This window comes from Meles meles, chromosome 1 (assembly GCF_922984935.1).
Source record: "Meles meles chromosome 1, mMelMel3.1 paternal haplotype, whole genome shotgun sequence".
Classification (NCBI taxonomy): Eukaryota; Metazoa; Chordata; class Mammalia; order Carnivora; family Mustelidae; genus Meles; species Meles meles.
The window spans coordinates 80,329,035-80,344,099 of record NC_060066.1 but is presented as its reverse complement, the minus strand read 5'-3'; positions in this window follow the sequence as shown (position 1 = coordinate 80,344,099).

The following is a 15,065-nucleotide window of genomic DNA, read 5'->3' as shown; positions in this document are numbered from 1 at the left end:
CCACACAGTTTCTCTGAAAACTAGACTTGCAACCACCCTAGGACCCCAGTCATTGCACTCTTGGCATTTCTCTGCGAGAAATCCAAACTTACGTTTGCTCAAAAACCTGTACAGGAACGGATCTGTGTCCTGATGGAAGCAGTGGGGCTGCCAAGGGGGTAGAAGTGACTGCAGTGGTTGGATATTGACACTGGACAGCCTTGTAAGAGATGTTCTCATCTTGCTTCTTTGAAGGCCCCTTCCCATTCATGGTGGTCCTGGGGACAAGGAGAAAAGGAATGTCAACGATTTCAAGAAGTTGAAAGGATTTCAAGAAGTTGAAACCAAGCATTAGAACACCATCTCTTCTACATGAATTCATTCTCATATTCACCCCCAGTCTCCCAAAGCAGACAGGAGGGGTCTGGTCCAACAGGGCTTGCGGGCAGTGGCCCTTCCACAGGCCATCTCCCCTCCAGTCTAGAAGTCCAACGACCAGGTCCCAGGCTTTCAACTCATCTCATTCTCTCGGGGCCTTCTCTAGGGGCCCCAGGGAACTTCTGGGCTCTTTCTCTGCCTTCTAGGAGGCTCTGTGGGGCTGGGTCGAGTGCTCTCAGCCAACTTGGACCACACTGCCAGGTGTCTCCCCCTGCATTTGCCACCCTTCGACACAGGAGGATCAAGTGGGAGGATGTCCTCTCAGAGAGATCCATGGCGATCAGCATAGATGTCCTCTCTCTTCCATTGTTTACCCTCATCTCTCAGGCGTTTCTACCATCTCTTGATTTCCCTGGAATTTCAACCCCAGGAGAGGGGGGGTGGGTCAGAAGCCCAACATTTGCCTTCCCACTCCTGTCTTTCTTGAAGGTTTTCCCTGAACCAATGGACCTAAAACAACATTCATAACCTGATATGGTTTCTGTGGGCCAGCCATCCAGGTGCAACTAGCCAGGTCCCTGTGGCTCAGGATCTCTCACAAGGCTGCAGTCCAGAGGGCCTCTGGATCTTCAGTCATCTGCGGGCTTGTTGGGGGTAAGTCTGCTTTTGAGCTCACTCAGCTGGCTGTGAGCAGCCAGAGGCCCTCCACTGCTGGAAGCAAGAAATAGTCATTCCTTGCCCCATGGGCCTCTCCAGCATAAAGCTCCCAAGGAGCAGCTGGCTTCCCTGGGAACAGATGAGGGAGGGAGGGACGGAGGGCGGGCAAGCCCAAGAGGAGACCAGTCTCTTTGTAAACTCACCTCCGAAGGGACATCCTATCACTTTGGCCACATTCTGTCCTTTACAAGGGAGTCAGTAGTTCTGACTCGAAGCAAGAGGTAGACTATGGAACCCAAAACGATGTGTACCCAAGATGGGAATCGTTGGAGACCCTTAAAGGCTGCCCTCCCTACTTGGCTGGGACTTGACCTCAGCTAGCCACCACTATAATCTCGGCATCCTTATATTATTATATATTATGTTAGATTATATTATATGCACTATTATCTTTGCATATAATCATCACATCCTAGGACGTGAACGAGGGGAACATTTTACCAAGCCCTTCTGGGATCCTTCAGCAGCTTGCCTAGAAGTTCCTTGCCCAAGGGTGCCTGTCAGTTCAGTGTCTGGCTCCTGATTTCGGTTCAGGGCTGATCACGTGATCTGGGAAATCCAGACCAGCGTCTGGTTCAGCACTTGAGTCCCAAGCCTGTCGAGGAATCACTCTAACTCGGCCCCTCCCCCGCCTGCATGTGTGTGCGTTCCTGTGTGTGTGTGTGTGTGTGTATGTGTGTGCCGTCACCCTTTCTGTCTCTCCAAAGAATAAGAAGAAGAAGAAGAAGAAGAAGAAGAAGAAGAAGAAGAAGAAGAAGAACAGTAGTAGGCATTGTAGTAGAAGTTATTGGCACAGCAGGTGATCATTAGACAACCCTGGTTTGGAACAGGAGCTCTGAAATTCACTAGCTGTGTGATCTTGGGGCAAGTTGTTTCCCCTGTCTGAACCTCAGTCAGACATGACACACTGGGTTATTGGGACGATTAAGGGATCGATACAAGACACTTCAAACCGTCCCTTGCTTGGCATAGAATCCCTTAATCAAATCCATTCTCAGTAGCAGTAGTCTCAGCCATTGGATATTTTTATTTTTATTTGTGTTACGCTGAACACTGAAAAATATTCTCTCACACTCATACGGCTCCAGGGAATATGGAGCATCAGGCTAAAGGATGGGGTGGATCTCAAGTCAAAGGAGCCATGGGTATGGCTGAAGGGGTCAGCACAGGAGCTTCTGTGCTCTGGTTGTGAGTGTTGGTGGCTGCTGGGCAAGGGAATCAGACCTGCAGGGGACCCGAGAACTTGGAGTCTGGCCAGTGCACCCTTGCTCCCTTCTTGGGCTTCCTGGGTTTCAGGGGAGCCTTTGGCCCTTGAGGGTATTTGGAGGCTGTGCCCGGAACAGCAGGAGCAGGAGCAGGAGGCCCCCCGGAGACAGGCTGGACCTTGGGCCCAGAGTTGGCCAGCTTCTGCCTGAGGCAATGGTTTTGGGCCTGGAGCCTTTGGAACTCCCTCTCTGCCCACAGGACAGCCTTCTGGCTCTCCTCACTCCTCTTCTCCACCAGGAGGCGCTCCCGCTCATGCAAGGAGGCGATTTGCTGCCATTCTCGGTGCAGGTCGGCGGCCATGTTCCTATAGAGGCCCAAGTGCCAGTGGGCAGCATCCGCCTTCCTGCGCACCTTGGCAAGCTCGTTCTTCACTTGCAGGCAGCGTGCCTTCTCCTCCATCATCTTCCTCTCCAGGTGTCTGAGGTGCTCTTCGCACAGCTTCGGCTCTGCCTCAAGCTTCAGGCGCAACTTCGGAATCTCACCGTCCAGGAGGGTGTTCCGAAGGTGAACAGGTCCTTGCTCAGCTTGGTGGCTTGTTGGGTTTCTTGGGAGCTCTTCATTCCTCTGACGTGCCTTCTTCAGTGCCCTGGACGGCTTTAATTGGTTCACGGGGCTCCCGCCTGAGGGCACGTGGTCAGGGGAGGAGGAGCCAGTCTCCACCTGCCTCCTTGAGCCCCCACCTTCCAGATGATCTCCAAGCAGCTCTAGCACATGCATCCCCTTCAGGAGGATCTGGCTGAGGGCGTGCTGTTGGCTCTGGCCCTCAGCGCTGGCCTGCCGCCGCACTCCTCCTTCAGGAAGCTCTGGCCTGCCTGCCTGCCCTGCCTCGTCCTGCACTCTCTGTCCACAGCTGCCAATCTCCTGAACCAGCGGGTCTGCACTTGCCTGCAGATCACGGCTGTCCTTGAAGCCTTCTGGTGTTTTCCTCACCAGGGCTTCTCCATCTTCCCGGGCTGCTCCACAGATGGGATTTTCAGGAGGCAGCTGGTGAGGGCTCTTCAACAGCCTTTCCCGAACTCCCTTCAGCAGTTGCGTGGTGTTTCCCACTGACCAATACCCGGCATCTTGATTCAGGGCAGCCAGAGCAAGAAGCTGGAACGGGAGAGGACTGGCCTTCGGCTCGGATGATGCGACAGCTCCACGGGCTTGTGCGTCCGGTTCGGTCTTCTCCATGCCTTTTCCAGAGACTTCCTCGTTCTGGGCACACTGCCACTTTCTTCTTCGGAAGCTGAGTGCACTCTTTCCCAGGAACACCACCACTGCAGTGCACACCAGGATCTCCCAGCGAAACCCAGAGACTCGTGGCACATGTGGCCAACGTTCGCCTATCACCAACCCAGCAGCCCACAGCTGCTCCAGGACAGCCCACAGCGGCTCCAGAACTGTGTGGGGAGGCATTTGGATGGCCCCCAGCTGGCTCCAAAGAGCCTTGTGGCTTGGTCTCCGATCACCAGTGTCTTCTGGGCCACGAGGAAGTGCTTGGAACCCCTACGAGGGTTCCGTCTCCAACGCAAACCAGTGCCTGGCAACAGGAGTTGAAGGGAGGAGGGGTGGGGGAGGTGCACCTGAATCTCCAAGGCACATCAGTGCCTGCAACCGGAGCTGACAGCAGGTGGGGTAGGGGAGGGGAATCGCTCTATTGTACACCTGAAACAAAGACAACCCTATCGATCAATTTCTCGGAAGTACAATTTCAACATTAAAAAATATATATTTAAAAAGCAAACTAGGTATCCAAAGGAGAAAACGAACAAATATCCAAACACTGAGAAAGTAACCTTCTAGATGATCAAAGATCAAAGATCAAATCTCAATGCCTTGAAGTGAAGGAAAATGAACATACAACATATGAAAATGTGTGGGACACAGCACAATCAATGGACAGCACCATGTAGAGCAATCACTGCCTATGTTAGAAAGGAGGAGGAGCATCTGGGAGGCTCAGTCAGTTAGTCCAACTCTTGATTTTGACTCGGGTCATGATGAAACTCGAGGTTGTGAGACTGAACCTGCATTGTGCTGGTGCTGGGCATGGAGGCTGTTTAATAATCTCTCTCTCTCTCTCTCTCTCTCTCTGTACCCCTTCCCCGTCTCTCTCTCTCTCTCTCTCTCTCTGTCTCAAAACAATAAACTCTCCACGTCAGAACCTAGAAAAAGATGAGAAAATAAAACTAAAGAAGAAAACCAAAGGAATCCTTCCACCCAGTTTCAAGATCTACAGCTATAGTAATCAAAAATGTGTGGTGTTGGTGAAGGGATAGACAAATGGAACAGTATAAAGATAGATAAGTGGAACAGGATCAAACCCAGAAAGAGACCAACCACCAACATGTCAATGGGATTCTGACAAAGGGGAAAAGCAATTCAATGGAGGAGTGACAGCGTTTTGAAGAAATGGTGCTAGAGCAAGTGGACTTCCAGAGACAAAGAAGAAGAAGGAGAAGAAGAAGAGGGAGGGGCAGAGAGGAGGAGGAGGTGGAGGTGGAGGACGAGGAGGACGAGGACCACAATCGAAGGCTCATCCTCTGTACAAAACTGAACTCGTGGCGCCTGGGTGACTCAGTCGCTGAGGCAGCCAGCTCTTAATTTCGGCTCTTGTCATGCTCTCAGGGTCCCGGGACAAAATCAGGCTCCAAGCTCACTGGGGAGTCTGCTTAAGGACGCTCTTTTCGCTTCTCCCTCCACCCCACGCCCCACTCATGCGCATGCTCACTCTCTCAAAAAGAGAAAAAAATTTGTTAAATTAACTCAAAATTAATCACCGCCTTCTAGGTAAAATGATAAATCTTCTAGGGAAAAAAATGTCCAGAATGGACAGCTAGGTAAAGAATCCTCCGACTGGACATCAAATCATGTTCCGTTCAAGAAGAGTTGATTCATTAGACATGATCCAACAATCAGAATTGGAAGTCTGTAATGTGTGAAACACCTTGTGAAGAAGACCCAAAAGGGAAGCTACAAACTGGGAGAAAATAGGTGCAAACCACATACCTGATAAAGGACTCCTGTCGGAAGGAGAGAACCTCAAAAGTGGACCCCCAAAGAAGCAAGCCATCCAGTCTGAAAAGAACAAAAACAAAAAAAATGGGCAATAGACCGAAACCCTTTACCAAAGAGTATACAGATGGAAATCCCATAAAAAGTTACTATCGGGGCAATTCAAATTCAAACTCCAATGAGCTCTCACTGCACACCTATCAGCATGATGCAAACCAAATGCACCCGAGAGGGAGAGAGAGACCCCACTCCCCAATGCAAGGCAGGATGTGGAACGACTGGATCGCTCCTGCATCGCTGTTGGGAATGGAAGATGATAGAGCTCCCTCTTGAAAACAGTTCACAGTTCCTTTTCTTTTTCAAGGCCTGGATTTAAATTCCAGGGAACAAGCAGTAGAATATGCTTTTCGGGTGCACAGTAGAGTGACCCAACCCTCCACACAGTTTCTCTGAAAACTAGACTTGCAACCACCCTAGGACCCCAGTCATTGCACTCTTGGCATTTCTCTGCGAGAAATCCAAACTTACGTTTGCTCAAAAACCTGTACAGGAACGGATCTGTGTCCTGATGGAAGCAGTGGGGCTGCCAAGGGGGTAGAAGTGACTGCAGTGGTTGGATATTGACACTGGACAGCCTTGTAAGAGATGTTCTCATCTTGCTTCTTTGAAGGCCCCTTCCCATTCATGGTGGTCCTGGGGACAAGGAGAAAAGGAATGTCAACGATTTCAAGAAGTTGAAAGGATTTCAAGAAGTTGAAACCAAGCATTAGAACACCATCTCTTCTACATGAATTCATTCTCATATTCACCCCCAGTCTCCCAAAGCAGACAGGAGGGGTCTGGTCCAACAGGGCTTGCGGGCAGTGGCCCTTCCACAGGCCATCTCCCCTCCAGTCTAGAAGTCCAACGACCAGGTCCCAGGCTTTCAACTCATCTCATTCTCTCGGGGCCTTCTCTAGGGGCCCCAGGGAACTTCTGGGCTCTTTCTCTGCCTTCTAGGAGGCTCTGTGGGGCTGGGTCGAGTGCTCTCAGCCGACTTGGACCACACTGCCAGGTGTCTCCCCCTGCATTTGCCACCCTTCGACACAGGAGGATCAAGTGGGAGGATGTCCTCTCAGAGAGATCCATGGCGATCAGCATAGATGTCCTCTCTCTTCCATTGTTTACCCTCATCTCTCAGGCGTTTCTACCATCTCTTGATTTCCCTGGAATTTCAACCCCAGGAGAGGGGGGGTGGGTCAGAAGCCCAACATTTGCCTTCCCACTCCTGTCTTTCTTGAAGGTTTTCCCTGAACCAATGGGCCTAAAACAACATTCATAACCTGATATGGTTTCTGTGGGCCAGCCATCCAGGTGCAACTAGCCAGGTCCCTGTGGCTCAGGATCTCTCACAAGGCTGCAGTCCAGAGGGCCTCTGGATCTTCAGTCATCTGCGGGCTTGTTGGGGGTAAGTCTGCTTTTGAGCTCACTCAGCTGGCTGTGAGCAGCCAGAGGCCCTCCACTGCTGGAAGCAAGAAATAGTCATTCCTTGCCCCATGGGCCTCTCCAGCATAAAGCTCCCAAGGAGCAGCTGGCTTCCCTGGGAACAGATGAGGGAGGGAGGGACGGAGGGCGGGCAAGCCCAAGAGGAGACCAGTCTCTTTGTAAACTCACCTCCGAAGGGACATCCTTTCACTTTGGCCACATTCTGTCCTTTACAAGGGAGTCAGTAGTTCTGACTCGAAGCAAGAGGTAGACTATGGAACACAAAACGATGTGTACCCAAGATGGGAATCGTTGGAGACCCTTAAAGGCTGCCCTCCCTACTTGGCTGGGACTTGACCTCAGCTAGCCACCACTATAATCTCGGCATCCTTATATTATTATATATTATGTTAGATTATATTATATGCACTATTATCTTTGCATAGAATCATCACATCCTAGGACGTGAACGAGGGGAACATTTTACCAAGCCCTTCTGGGATCCTTCAGCAGCTTGCCTAGAAGTTCCTTGCCCAAGGGTGCCTGTCAGTTCAGTGTCTGGCTCCTGATTTCGGTTCAGGGCTGATCACGTGATCTGGGAAATCCAGACCAGCGTCTGGTTCAGCACTTGAGTCCCAAGCCTGTCGAGGAATCTCTCTAACTCGGCCCCTCCCCCGCCTGCATGTGTGTGCGTTCCTTTGTATGTGTGTGTGTGTGTATGTGTGCGCCGTCACCCTTTCTGTCTCTCCAAAGAATAAGAAGAAGAAGAAGAAGAAGAAGAAGAAGAAGAAGAAGAAGAAGAAGAAGAAGAAGAAGAAGAAGAAGAAGAAGAACAGTAGTAGGCATTGTAGTAGAAGTTATTGGCACAGCAGGTGATCATTAGACAACCCTGGTTTGGAACAGGAGCTCTGAAATTCACTAGCTGTGTGATCTTGGGGCAAGTTGTTTCCCCTGTCTGAACCTCAGTCAGACATGACACACTGGGTTATTGGGACGATTAAGGGATCGATACAAGACACTTCAAACCGTCCCTTGCTTGGCATAGAATCCCTTAATCAAATCCATTCTCAGTAGCAGTAGTCTCAGCCATTGGATATTTTTATTTTTATTTGTGTTACGCTGAACACTGAAAAATATTCTCTCACACTCATACGGCTCCAGGGAATATGGAGCATCAGGCTAAAGGATGGGGTGGATCTCAAGTCAAAGGAGCCATGGGTATGGCTGAAGGGGTCAGCACAGGAGCTTCTGTGCTCTGGTTGTGAGTGTTGGTGGCTGCTGGGCAAGGGAATCAGACCTGCAGGGGACCCGAGAACTTGGAGTCTGGCCAGTGCACCCTTGCTCCCTTCTTGGGCTTCCTGGGTTTCAGGGGAGCCTTTGGCCCTTGAGGGTATTTGGAGGCTGTGCCCGGAACAGCAGGAGCAGGAGCAGGAGGCCCCCCGGAGACAGGCTGGACCTTGGGCCCAGAGTTGGCCAGCTTCTGCCTGAGGCAATGGTTTTGGGCCTGGAGCCTTTGGAACTCCCTCTCTGCCCACAGGACAGCCTTCTGGCTCTCCTCACTCCTCTTCTCCACCAGGAGGCGCTCCCGCTCATGCAAGGAGGCGATTTGCTGCCATTCTCGGTGCAGGTCGGCGGCCATGTTCCTATAGAGGCCCAAGTGCCAGTGGGCAGCATCCGCCTTCCTGCGCACCTTGGCAAGCTCGTTCTTCACTTGCAGGCAGCGTGCCTTCTCCTCCATCATCTTCCTCTCCAGGTGTCTGAGGTGCTCTTCGCACAGCTTCGGCTCTGCCTCAAGCTTCAGGCGCAACTTCGGAATCTCACCGTCCAGGAGGGTGTTCCGAAGGTGAACAGGTCCTTGCTCAGCTTGGTGGCTTGTTGGGTTTCTTGGGAGCTCTTCATTCCTCTGACGTGCCTTCTTCAGTGCCCTGGACGGCTTTAATTGGTTCACGGGGCTCCCGCCTGAGGGCACGTGGTCAGGGGAGGAGGAGCCAGTCTCCACCTGCCTCCTTGAGCCCCCACCTTCCAGATGATCTCCAAGCAGCTCTAGCACATGCATCCCCTTCAGGAGGATCTGGCTGAGGGTGTGCTGTTGGCTCTGGCCCTCAGCGCTGGCCTGCCGCCGCACTCCTCCTTCAGGAAGCTCTGGCCTGCCTGCCTGCCCTGCCTCGTCCTGCACTCTCTGTCCACAGCTGCCAATCTCCTGAACCAGCGGGTCTGCACTTGCCTGCAGATCACGGCTGTCCTTGAAGCCTTCTGGTGTTTTCCTCACCAGGGCTTCTCCATCTTCCCGGGCTGCTCCACAGATGGGATTTTCATGAGGCAGCTGGTGAGGGCTCTTCAACAGCCTTTCCCGAACTCCCTTCAGCAGTTGCGTGGTGTTTCCCACTGACCAATACCCGGCATCTTGATTCAGGGCAGCCAGAGCAAGAAGCTGGAACGGGAGAGGACTGGCCTTCGGCTCGGATGATGCGACAGCTCCACGGGCTTGTGCGTCCGGTTCGGTCTTCTCCATGCCTTTTCCAGAGACTTCCTCGTTCTGGGCACACTGCCACTTTCTTCTTCGGAAGCTGAGTGCACTCTTTCCCAGGAACACCACCACTGCAGTGCACACCAGGATCTCCCAGCGAAACCCAGAGACTCGTGGCACATGTGGCCAACGTTCGTCTATCACCAACCCAGCAGCCCACAGCTGCTCCAGGACAGCCCACAGCGGCTCCAGAACTGTGTGGGGAGGCATTTGGATGGCCCCCAGCTGGCTCCAAAGAGCCTTGTGGCTTGGTCTCCGATCACCAGTGTCTTCTGGGCCACTAGGAAGTGCTTGGAACCCCTACGAGGGTTCCGTCTCCAACGCAAACCAGTGCCTGGCAACAGGAGCTGAAGGGAGGAGGGGTGGGGGAGGTGCACCTGAGTCTCCAAGGCACATCAGTGCCTGCAACCGGAGCTGACAGCAGGTTGGGTAGGGGAGGGGAATCGCTCTATTGTACACCTGAAACAAAGACAACCCTATCGATCAATTTCTCGGAAGTACAATTTCAACATTAAAAAAAATATATTTAAAAAGCAAACTAGGTATCCAAAGGAGAAAACGAACAAATATCCAAACACTGAGAAAGTAACCTTCGAGATGATCAAAGATCAAAGATCAAATCTCAATGCCTTGAAGTGAAGGAAAATGAACATACAACATATGAAAATGTGTGGGACACAGCACAATCAATGGACAGCACCATGTAGAGCAATCACTGCCTATGTTAGAAAGGAGGAGGAGCATCTGGGAGGCTCAGTCAGTTAGTCCAACTCTTGATTTTGACTCGGGTCATGATGAAACTCGAGGTTGTGAGACTGAACCTGCATTGTGCTGGTGCTGGGCATGGAGGCTGTTTAATAATCTCTCTCTCTCTCTCTCTATCTCTCTCTGTACCCCTTCCCTGTCTCTCTCTCTCTCTCTCTCTCTGTCTCAAAACAATAAGCTCTCCACGTCAGAACCTAGAAAAAGATGAGAAAATAAAACTAAAGAAGAAAACCAAAGGAATCCTTCCACCCAGTTTCAAGATCTACAGCTATAGTAATCCAAAATGTGTGGTGTTGGTGAAGGGATAGACAAATGGAACAGTATAAAGATAGATAAGTGGAACAGGATCAAACCCAGAAAGAGACCAACCACCAACATGTCAATGGGATTCTGACAAAGGGGAAAAGCAATTCAATGGAGGAGTGACAGCGTTTTGAAGAAATGGTGCTAGAGAAAGTGGACTTCCAGAGACAAAGAAGAAGAAGGAGAAGAAGAAGAGGGAGGGGCAGAGAGGAGGAGGAGGTGGAGGTGGAGGACGAGGAGGACGAGGACCACAATCGAAGGCTCATCCTCTGTACAAAACTGAACTCGTGGCGCCTGGGTGACTCAGTCGCTGAGGCAGCCAGCTCTTAATTTCGGCTCTTGTCATGCTCTCAGGGTCCCGGGACAAAATCAGGCTCCAAGCTCACTGGGGAGTCTGCTTAAGGAAGCTCTTTTCGCTTCTCCCTCCACCCCACGCCCCACTCATGCGCATGCTCACTCTCTCAAAAAGAAAAAAAAATTTGTTAAATTAACTCAAAATTAATCACCGCCTTCTATGTAAAATGATAAATCTTCTAGGGAAAAAAATGTCCAGAATGGACAGCTAGGGAAAGAATCCTCCGACTGGACATCAAATCATGTTCCGTTCAAGAAGAGTTGATTCAGTAGACATGATCCAACAATCAGAATTGGAAGTCTGTAATGTGTGAAACACCTTGTGAAGAAGACCCAAAAGGGAAGCTACAAACTGGGAGAAAATAGGTGCAAACCACATACCTGATAAAGGACTCCTGTCGGAAGGAGAGAACCTCAAAAGTGGACCCCCAAAGAAGCAAGCCATCCAGTCTGAAAAGAACAAAAACAAAAAAAAATGGGCAAAAGACCGAAACACTTTACCAAAGAGTATACAGATGGAAATCCCATAAAAAGTTACCATTGGGGCAATTCAAATTCAAACTCCAATGAGCTCTCACTGCACACCTATCAGCATGATGCAAACCAAATGCACCCGTGAGGGAGAGAGAGACCCCACTCCCCAATGCAAGGCAGGATGTGGAACGACTGGATCGCTCCTGCATCGCTGTTGGGAATGGAAGATGATAGAGCTCCCTCTTGAAAACAGTTCACAGTTCCTTTTCTTTTTCAAGGCCTGGATTTAAATTCCAGGGAACAAGCAGTAGAATATGCTTTTCGGGTGCACAGTAGAGTGACCCAACCCTCCACACAGTTTCTCTGAAAACTAGACTTGCAACCACCCTAGGACCCCAGTCATTGCACTCTTGGCATTTCTCTGAGAGAAATCCAAACTTACGTTTGCTCAAAAACCTGTACAGGAACGGATCTGTGTCCTGATGGAAGCAGTGGGGCTGCCAAGGGGGTACAAGTGACTGCAGTGGTTGGATATTGACACTGGACAGCCTTGTAAGAGATGTTCTCATCTTGCTTCTTTGAAGGCCCCTTCCCATTCATGGTGGTCCTGGGGACAAGGAGAAAAGGAATGTCAACGATTTCAAGAAGTTGAAACCAAGCATTAGAACACCATCTCTTCTACATGAATTCATTCTCATATTCACCCCCAGTCTCCCAAAGCACACAGGAGGGGTCTGGTCCAACAGGGGTTGCGGGCAGTGGCCCTTCCACAGGCCATCTCCCCTCCAGTCTAGAAGTCCAACGACCAGGTCCCAGGCTTTCAACTCATCTCATTCTCTAGGGGCCTTCTCTAGGGGCCCCAGGGAACATCTGGGCTCTTTCTCTGCCTTCTAGGAGGCTCTGTGGGGCTGGGTCGAGTGCTCTCAGCCGACTTGGACCACACTGCCAGGTGTCTCCCCCTGCATTTGCCACCCTTCGACACAGGAGGATCAAGTGGGAGGATGTCCTCTCAGAGAGATCCATGGTGATCAGACTAGATGTCCTCTCTCTTCCATTGTTTACCCTCATCTCTCAGGCGTTTCTACCATCTCTTGATTTCCCTGGAATTTCAACCCCAGGAGAGGGGGGGTGGGTCAGAAGCCCAACATTTGGCTTCCCACTCCTGTCTTTCTTGAAGGTTTTCCCCGAACCAATGGGCCTAAAACAACATTCATAACCTGATATGGTTTCTGTGGGCCAGCCATCCAGGTGCAACTAGCCAGGTCCCTGTGGCTCAGGATCTCTCACAAGGCTGCAGTCCAGAGGGCCTCTGGATCTTCAGTCATCTGCGGGCTTGTTGGGGGTAAGTCTGCTTTTGAGCTCACTCAGCTGGCTGTGAGCAGCCAGAGGCCCTCCATTGCTGGAAGCAAGAAATAGTCATTCCTTGCCCCATGGGCCTCTCCAGCATAAAGCTCCCAAGGAGCAGCTGGCTTCCCTGGGAACAGATGAGGGAGGGAGGGACGGAGGGCGGGCAAGCCCAAGAGGAGACCAGTCTCTTTGTAAACTCACCTCCGAAGGGACATCCTATCACTTTGGCCACATTCTGTCCTTTACAAGGGAGTCAGTAGTTCTGACTCGAAGCAAGAGGTAGACTATGGAACACAAAACGATGTGTACCCAAGATGGGAATCGTTGGAGACCCTTAAAGGCTGCCCTCCCTACTTGGCTGGGACTTGACCTCAGCTAGCCACCACTATAATCTCTGCATCCTTATATTATTATATATTATGTTAGATTATATTATATGCACTATTATCTTTGCATAGAATCATCACATCCTAGGACGTGAACGAGGGGAACATTTTACCAAGCCCTTCTGGGATCCTTCAGCAGCTTGCCTAGAAGTTCCTTGCCCAAGGGTGCCTGTCAGTTCAGTGTCTGGCTCCTGATTTCGGTTCAGGGCTGATCACGTGATCTGGGAAATCCAGACCAGCGTCTGGTTCAGCACTTGTGTCCGAAGCCTGACGAGGAATCTCTCTAACTCGGCCCCTCCCCCGCCTGCATGTGTGTGCGTTCCTTTGTGAGTGTGTGTGTGTATGTGTGCGCCGTCACCCTTTCTGTCTCTCCGAAGAAGAAGAAGAAGAAGAAGAAGAAGAAGAAGAAGAAGAAGAAGAAGAAGAAGAAGAAGAAGAAGAAGAAGAAGAACAGTAGTAGGCATTGTAGTAGAAGTTATTGGCACAGCAGGTGATCATTAGACAACCCTGGTTTGGAACAGGAGCTCTGAAATTCACTAGCTGTGTGATCTTGGGGCAAGTTGTTTCCCCTGTCTGAACCTCAGTCAGACATGACACACTGGGTTATTGGGACGATTAAGGGATCGATACAAGACACTTCAAACCGTCCCTTGCTTGGCATAGAATCCCTTAATCAAATCCATTCTCAGTAGCAGTAGTCTCAGCCATTGGATATTTTTATTTTTATTTGTGTTACGCTGAACACTGAAAAATATTCTCTCACACTCATACGGCTCCAGGGAATATGGAGCATCAGGCTAAAGGATGGGGTGGATCTCAAGTCAAAGGAGCCATGGGTATGGCTGAAGGGGTCAGCACAGGAGCTTCTGTGCTCTGGTTGTGAGTGTTGGTGGCTGCTGGGCAAGGGAATCAGACCTGCAGGGGACCCGAGAACTTGGAGTCTGGCCAGTGCACCCTTGCTCCCTTCTTGGGCTTCCTGGGTTTCAGGGGAGCCTTTGGCCCTTGAGGGTATTTGGAGGCTGTGCCCGGAACAGCAGGAGCAGGAGCAGGAGGCCCCCCGGAGACAGGCTGGACCTTGGGCCCAGAGTTGGCCAGCTTCTGCCTGAGGCAATGGTTTTGGGCCTGGAGCCTTTGGAACTCCCTCTCTGCCCACAGGACAGCCTTCTGGCTCTCCTCACTCCTCTTCTCCACCACGAGGCGCTCCCGCTCATGCAAGGAGGCGATTTGCTGCCATTCTCGGTGCAGGTCGGCGGCCATGTTCCTATAGAGGCCCAAGTGCCAGTGGGCAGCATCCGCCTTCCTGCGCACCTTGGCAAGCTCGTTCTTCACTTGCAGGCAGCGTGCCTTCTCCTCCATCATCTTCCTCTCCAGGTGTCTGAGGTGCTCTTCGCACAGCTTCGGCTCTGCCTCAAGCTTCAGGCGCAACTTCGGAATCTCACCGTCCAGGAGGGTGTTCCGAAGGTGAACAGGTCCTTGCTCAGCTTGGTGGCTTGTTGGGTTTCTTGGGAGCTCTTCATTCCTCTGACGTGCCTTCTTCAGTGCCCTGGACGGCTTTAATTGGTTCACGGGGCTCCCGCCTGAGGGCACGTGGTCAGGGGAGGAGGAGCCAGTCTCCACCTGCCTCCTTGAGCCCCCACCTTCCAGATGATCTCCAAGCAGCTCTAGCACATGCATCCCCTTCAGGAGGATCTGGCTGAGGGTGTGCTGTTGGCTCTGGCCCTCAGCGCTGGCCTGCCGCCGCACTCCTCCTTCAGGAAGCTCTGGCCTGCCTGCCTGCCCTGCCTCGTCCTGCACTCTCTGTCCACAGCTGCCAATCTCCTGAACCAGCGGGTCTGCACTTGCCTGCAGATCACGGCTGTCCTTGAAGCCTTCTGGTGTTTTCCTCACCAGGGCTTCTCCATCTTCCCGGGCTGCTCCACAGATGGGATTTTCATGAGGCAGCTGGTGAGGGCTCTTCAACAGCCTTTCCCGAACTCCCTTCAGCAGTTGCGTGGTGTTTCCCACTGACCAATACCCGGCATCTTGATTCAGGGCAGCCAGAGCAAGAAGCTGGAACGGGAGAGGACTGGCCTTCGGCTCGGATGATGCGACAGCTCCACGGGCTTGTG